The sequence below is a fragment of the Sus scrofa genome, chromosome 14, assembly GCF_000003025.6.
Source record: "Sus scrofa isolate TJ Tabasco breed Duroc chromosome 14, Sscrofa11.1, whole genome shotgun sequence".
Taxonomy (NCBI): Eukaryota; Metazoa; Chordata; class Mammalia; order Artiodactyla; family Suidae; genus Sus; species Sus scrofa.
In genome coordinates, this window is record NC_010456.5 from 41117842 (window position 1) to 41125818 (window position 7977).

Here is a 7977-nt window from a genome sequence, read left to right on the forward strand (position 1 = left end):
TATAACTTTGTAGCTGTGTGATCATGGGAAATCAGTCCATCAGTCTGAGCCTCAGTTTCTGCACCTGTACAATGGGACAGGAACACCTCTACCTTGCAGGATTCCGTCAGACGTGTGTAAAATGCCTGGCACAGATGTTCAGTAAGTGGCACTTATTAATATATTTATCAGGATGCTGTGGCCTGCCAGAAGCTCCTGAGGGGCAACCTGGCCCCTTATGCCGTTAAACCAAACCACGTCCACTTACTCCTTATTGTGAAAGATATGGCAAGTCTAATGTCAACACAACAGCAGGAAAACCCCAGAAAATATCCTGCAGTCTGGCTGCTGTTCCTGGCTCTGCCTCAGTCTTCTGTGTGATTCTGAGCAAGTGCTTTCTCCCCTCTGGGCCTCAGTTTCCCTGCGGATAAAGTCAGGAGATTAGACAGTTCAAAGCTCCCTCCCACTCTATCAATCTACAGTGGGCTGTCCCTGCAACCAGTCCCTGGTTCGAATTTGTAGTTCAAGGAAATCAATGCTCCATCCGCAAGTGAGCACATTGGTTTCTCCTTGTGACTCATAGTGAGACCACCTGTACAAAGCACTTAGCACGAAGCTTGACACCTAGAGGGTGCTTGTTAAAGGGCAGCTAAGATGATGGTTCTTGATCTATCTCAGAGAGGAGTGTCTGGAAGGTGAGTCAGTCAACTCTGGTTTCCTGAGCACCTACTATACACGAGTCCCAAGACAGCCAAGGGTGCACCCTCCAAGGGGCTCATGGTCCACTGGAAGAGAGTTAGAGGGAGAGGGCAGGGAGAAACCCTCTGAGGAGGTGACATTTCAGCTGAGATCTGGGGTGGGGGAGGGGAAGAGCAGACAATGAAAAGAGGCTGGCAACAGCTGGTGCAAAGGCCCTGGGGCAGGAGAGAGAGCACCCTATTCTCAGGACGGAGAGCAAGGCCAAAGTGGCTGGAGCCTAGTGATCAAGGAGGGGAGGACCGTTCCAGATGAAACCTAGTAATTCTGAGGCCAATGTGAGTTTGGTTTTTGTTTTAAAGCAAGGGAAGTAATAAACCTCTATGAGTAGAGAGTGACAAAAACAATTCTCATTTTAAAAAGCTGTTAGCTCATCTCTCAGTGGGTCTCAGCTGCTCGCTCCCTTGTCCAATCTCTGCCTCTTCTTGGCAGGAAAAATTGAGACTTCATCACTTACAAGCCAGGAGTCTGGGGTCCTAGACCTCTGTGAAAGTTCTGGGCCTCTCAGCAAAGGGTTTATTCACTCCCCTCATAATTTTGGTCACCACTCTGGGGGCCTCCATGGATCCCCAGGAGCCCCCCGAGGGACCCCAGTTAGGAAACCAGGAATTACTCAGCCCCCACTGGCACCAGCCCCCACCCTGCCCCGCCCTCTTTAGGCCGCAACTGCAGAGAAAAGCTATCTTTGAAATGCCCGTGGCCAGCTGTGGCTCGGCCACACCCACAGGCCACCAAGCCTGCTGCCCAGCAAACTGGAATCACAGCCGGTGGCTGAGGGCTGGGAGAGGCTGTGCCCATGGCAACGGACCTCTGAGGGGAAGGGCTTCCTTCCCACCTGGCCTCAGGTTTCTGCCCCAGGGAGAATTCCAGAAGAGCCTCATTGAAGGTCCCTGGCAGGGCAGGGCCTCCAGTCTCTGAAACAAAATCCGGCTATTTGTGGGTCAGAGGCGGACAAACCAGCTGATTGTCCCCAGCTTCTTTGTGTTCTGTCTCGGTGGCTTCTGGGTAATTGTGGGAGGGTGTGATCTCCTGGGGTCTGCTGTCCTTTGGGGACGCTGCACCCTCCCCTCCCTCGCTGTATGACCTTGGGCAGGTTCCTTCACCTCTCTGAGTGTGCTTCCTCTCCTGTAGCTGGGAGGGAACCATGAGGGTCAAGCCCTATGCAGCTCCTGGCACACAGCAGGTGCTGCATAAATGCACAAAAGCCAGCCCTGGTATGCCCTCTTCCCCCTTCCCCCAGTCGTTTCTTTTCTTCACCACCCCACAACCCCATGCTCCCCAACCTCACCCAAGTGGATGCGAGTGAGCAGGGTTTCTGATGTCAGAGGTGAGGGGATGGAGGTACACGAGGCTGTGCCCGGTGGCTGCTCTAGGGGCTGGAGGGTGCTGTTTGAATTCATATGGTCCTGGGTTCAAATCCTGACTGTGTCCTCAGGCACGAGGCTTTCACCATGTGGCGCCTCTGTTTGTTCACCTGCAAAAAGGGCTGGAGGAGACCCACGCCTCTGAGGTGTATCAGGAGGAGGGGATGAGGCAGCCGGGGTCTGCAGGAGTCCAGCCCCACGTGGTGGCTTGGGCTGCACACCCACAACTCTGAAAAGCACACCAGGTCCTGAGGACACCAACTCTTGGCCTGAACCAAGCTCTGGAGCTATGAGGCCACCAGCTGGGCCAAGGGAGTGCCCATGGGAGACGGGGAGGGGAGAGGGCAGAGGCAGAGCAGCATGGGTAGGGAAAGAAATTTCTGCCTGGGATTGAGGGGGCCCATGCCAGGGATGTCGGTTGTTTTCTGGATTCAGTAGTTCTCATCTGTAAAATGGAGACACTGATGTCAACCTCACAAGATTCCTGGAAAGGAAGATGTAAGTAGCGTAAGGGAGCATCCTGGGGAGACCTGAGAGTGCTCAGAAGGGGGAGTTAGGTGGTCTTGGTGGGCAAACACGGTGGCCTCAGAGGACTGTTGACTGAGCATTACTGTGTCGACACTGCCCAGCCCTCAGGAGCATGACCCATCGTGTTTGATCCTCCCAACCAGGCAAGGTTGGGGGCCGTTACTATCTCCATGTCATAGATGAAGAAGTGAAGCTCAGAGAAGCAGGGTCACCTGCTTGAGGTCACACAGCTTAGGAATGTGGAAGAGTCACACCCAGATCCATTTGACTCCAGAGACCATGTTCTTTTTTTTCCATTTTAAAAAATTTTGGGAGTTCCCGTCATGGCTCAGTGGTTAACAAATCTGATTAGGAACCATGAGGTTGTGGGTTCGATCTCTGGCCTCCCTCAGTGGGTTATGGATCCAGCGTTGCTGTGGCTGTAGTGTAGGCCGGCAGCTACAACTCCAATTAGACCCCTAGACTGGGAACCTCCATATGCCGTGGGTGTGGCCCTAGAAAAAACAAAAATAGATAAGTAAATAAAAATTAAAAAAAAAACTTTTGTAACAGTTCTATTGAAATACAATTCACACACCATGAAATTCACTCATTTACAGCGTCCTATCCAGTGTTTTTTGTAGAGTCACAGATGGATGCAATTACGACCACAGTCAATTTGACATCGTTTTCATCATCCTAAAAAGAAACCCCATACCTTTTAGCCATCAGCCCTCTAAGCCTCCTCTCTCCCCCGCCCCTCACAACCCTCTGTCTCTATGGATTTACCTCTCGTGGACATTTCATATAAATGGAATCATACAATATATGGCCTTCGATGTTTGGCTTTTTTTTTTTCCGAGCCCATGGCATGTGGAAGTTCTCAGGCCAGGGATCCAAACCCACACCACAGCAGTGACCTGAGCTGCTGCAGTGACAACACCAAATCTTTAACCCACAAGGGAACTCCTGATGTAGGCTTTTGTCACTCCGTGTAATGTTTTCATGGTTCATCCATGTTGCATCAGGTGTGAACACTTCATTCTTTTTATTTTGAGCAATAGTCCATTGAATAAATATATCGCATTTAATTTATCCGCTCATCATTTGAGTCATTTCTCTTTTTGGCTATTATGAATAATACTGTTATGAACATTTGTATACAAGGTGTTTTTTTGTGTGTGTGTTCATATGATTTCATTTCTCCTGGCTGTATCCCTAGGCATGGAATTGCTGGGTCATATGTAACTCTATATTTAACCTTCTGAGGAACTGCCAAACTTTTCCACAGTGGCTGCACCATTTTCCATTCTCACCAGCAGTGTATGAAGGTCCAGGTTCCCCACTGTCCCCCAATCCTTGCTAACACATGTTATGACCTGTCTTTTTTGAGACCATGTTCTTCTTGACTGTGTTACACTGTCTAGAGTCTGCTGGACTGGGGTTCCAATCCTACAAGCTACAGGATCTCAGGCATGTGGCTTCTCTGTGTCCTTTTATAGCAAATGCATAAGAATCCCTCCCTCCTCGGCTATCAGGAGATGAACTGGCAGCATCAGGGCTATCTATGCCAACTGCAAAGTGAGATGCTCATGTCTTTTTTTTTTTTTTTTGCTTTTTAGGGCCACGCCTGCAACATATGGAGGTTCCCAGGCTAGGGGTCGAATCGGAGCTGCGGCTGCTGGCCACAGCCACAGCCATGCCAGGTCTGAACCATGTCTCTGACCTACACCACAGCTCACAGCAATGCCGGATCCTTAACCCACTGATAGTTGGGTTCGTTTCCACTGAGCCACAGCAGGAACGCCATGTCTTGTTCTTATAACCAGGGGTAGGGACAGGCGCACTAGGTATAAAGTCTCTGAGAGGCAAACCCATCTCTCTCCAGTGCCTTGCACTGATTATGGAAGGCAGCTAAGTGCAGGCCCTTGGTGCTACCCACGAACCTTCCTTAGTGGATGTGGCCGAGCCCCCCTCAGGCACTTGGCCTGCCTGTAGGCTCTAAAGGACTCTCCACCCACTTTCTTTGCTTTGTTTTTCTCTTCTCTTTTCTTGGCTGCGCCATGGCTTGCGGAAGTTCCTGGATCAGGTGTAGAACTTGTGCCACAGCAGTAACAACCCCAGGTCCTTAATCCACTGAGCCACAGGGAACTCTCTCCCCACCTGTTTTAAGGGCTTTGAAAATTTTTCGTCCCTAAGAGGAAAGGTTCTTTCTGTCAAGAATCTCTCCTCCTTCCAAGGCAGAGGCTGGAGTGTTTCACCAGCAACAAAAACAGTGAAATAAAAGCAGTCACATCCTAGCAGTGGCCCTGTTCATAGTTAGTCAAACAGTGTTTGCTGGGTGCCCTGAACACCTCATTTTTCCTATTTCCTGCTTCCCTGTGAGGCACGCCTGCGTGCTTTCAATCAACCAGTATTTTTCCCCAATTTTTCATCTGTTGTGGTAAGATACACATAACAAAATTTGCCATCGTAAGCCATTTGGAAGTATACAGTTCAGTGGCATTAAATGAATTCACGTTGTTGTGTAACCATCACCACCATCCATCTCCAGAACTCTTTTCATCTTGTAAAACCGACAGTTTGTACCCATTAAACTGTAACTCTGTTCTCCCCTCCCTACAGCTCAACCAGTATTTTATTTATTTTTTAATGATTTTAATTTTTTCCATTATTGTTGCTTTACAGTGTTCTGTCAGTTTCCTACTGTACAGCAAAGTGACCCAGTCACAAAAACATATATACATTATTTTTCACACATTATCCTCCATCGTGCTTGATCATAAGTGACTAGATATAGTTCCCAGTGCTATACAGCAGTTAACCAGTATTTTATTTATTTTATTTTTCGACCAGTATTTTATTTTATTTTATTTTATTTTTATTTTTTTTGTCTTTTGTCTTTTTGTTGTTGTTGCTATCTCTTGGGCCGCTTCCGCGGCATATGGAGGTTTCCAGGCTAGGGGTTGAATCGGAGCTGTAGCCACCGGCCTACACCAGAGCCACAGCAACGCGGGATCCGAGCCGCGTCTGCAACCTACACCACAGCTCATGGCAACGCCGGATCGTTAACCCACTGAGCAAGGGCAGGGACCGAACCCGCGACCTCATGGTTCCTAGTCGGATTCGTTAACCACTGCGCCACGACGGGAACTCCTCGACCAGTATTTTAAAAGCAACTACTAAGTGCCAGGTTCTGGCCCTGCAGCTGCACACAAGACTCCCTGGGTCCTTGCCTTGTGGAAACTGATACCCATTTTTCAGATAAGAAGACTGAGGCACTGAGTGGGAGAGGCTCTTGCTCACGGCTCCCACCTCATCAGCAGAGTTTGAACCCACAACTGGCCCAGAGGCCAGGATCTAGCCTCCAGGCCCAAGACGAATCACTTCCTTGCATGGGGGCCTCAATTGCCCAGTCTGTGAAATGGTGATCAGGAGAGAGTTGGGATAGCCACGCTGATGCTTCGGGCTCATGTCTTATCCCCTTAACTTTGACAAAGAACAAACAGCATCCTTGACCCTCCTGCTCCCTCCATTGACCCTCTACTAACCTCAGTTATCCCTGTCATTTCCTTCTTTCCTTCCTTTCTTCTCCTTCCCCTCCCCCTCTTCTCCCCCCCCCCTTTTTTTTTTGCTTTTCAGGGCCACACCCATAGCATATGGAGGTTTCCAGGCTAGGGGTCCAATTGGAGCTACAGTTGCTGGCCTACACCACAGCCACAGCAAAGGGGGATCCTTAATCTGATAAGTGGAGGCCAGGGATCAAACCTGCAACCTCATGGTTCTTAGTTGGATTTGTTTGCACTGTGCCACGACAGGAACTCCTCCCTCTTCTTCTTTTTAAAGAAGAGCCTATCTGCAGAAATGGACTCCAGAGTAGCTATGCTCATGACTCCTCTGCTCCTGAATCTGGCCCCAGCCCCAGCCTGGAAGGCCCCCAACAGATGGGCTTTCCATCAGGGAAGTTTGAGTGGCCGTGTGTTTACATTCCTCGTTACCAGACTGCTTCCTCTCTGCTCTGTTTACGATCCTGGAAACCCAGAGGGAGATGTTTTTCCTCCCCATCCCCTCATGGAGGGGCCTTTGGAGAAGCCATGCTGCCTTCCAAGCCTCAGTTTCTCACCTGTAAAGTGGGCACAGCAGTCCCTCCCTCACGACCTAATGGAAAGAAGTTTTATTTGCTATTATCCCTGCCCCCCATGCTCAGTGAGTTCATTCTTAAGGTTTATTTTTTGGTAAATGTTTCACACTGGGGGTTTGAACACATCACTTCCATTAAGTTAAGGTTCTTTGTCTCCAGCAATTCTGAAATTCCTCTTTCTAGACACTGAACAATATCCCATAGGAGCTATTTCTTCTTGAAAGCTGAGGAGGAAAGACCACTGTCTTCCCAATGGGGGGAGTCAGCTCAATTTAGTAAAAACAATAATGATAAAAAGGGAAAAGAATGTTCCTTGAACTCTGCACAGACCTTGTGCTCCCAGCATCTTCACCATGTCATGAGTGGGGACATAGCTACGCCTCACTCTACACAGGGGACACTGAGGTGCAGCAAAGGGACTGGCTGCTTAGTTGGTGAGTCACAGAGCCAGGTCTTGGGCTCAGGAAGTCCGGCTTGAGGTCTCCAACCAGTCCCAGCAGAAGTGAGCTGCCCGTCCCATGGAGGTATTCAAGTGTCTGGGGTAGAAGGTGAGAATGCAATGGTGGGGCTCACCATCACCACCCAATTTAAAAAAGCAAGAGGAGTTCCCTCGGTGGCACAACAGATGGGCAGTGTGTCTGCAATGCCAAGACGCAGGTTTGATCCCCAACCCGGCACAATGGGTTCAAGGATCCAGCACTGTCAGCAGCTGCGGCAAAGACGGATCTGATCCGTGGCCTGGGAACTCCGTATGCCTGGAGGTGGCCAAAAGAGAAAATAACCAAACAACAACAACAACAACAAAAACCACACCGTGATCATTTACTTAGTGCCAGACTCTGTACTAGGCACTGGGTAACCAGGTGAAGTTACAAGGAGCTCACCCGGATTTAGTCCTGGACCGCCCTGTCTGTAACTCAGGTGCCTCCCCTACTGGACGTGGAGCTGCCTAAGAGCCGGGACCTGCTGAAGGTCTGTCTGAATTTTCTGCTGAATGAATGAATGAATGAGCGAAGGCTTGGAGGAATCAGCGAGCGGCCCGTTAAAGGATGAGGAAGCCAGGCTGGCGAAGTCAGGAGTCCGAGATCTCTCGATTCCAGCCAGCGCCCCCTCCACTAAGCTCCTGCCCCTCAACTAGGGATGCTGAGGCCCACCTTCCAGGTGTGGAAACTGAGGCCCCGCCTCCCCCCCCTCAGGGGCGGCCTGTCCGGGCGCGAGGTGGGCGGGGTG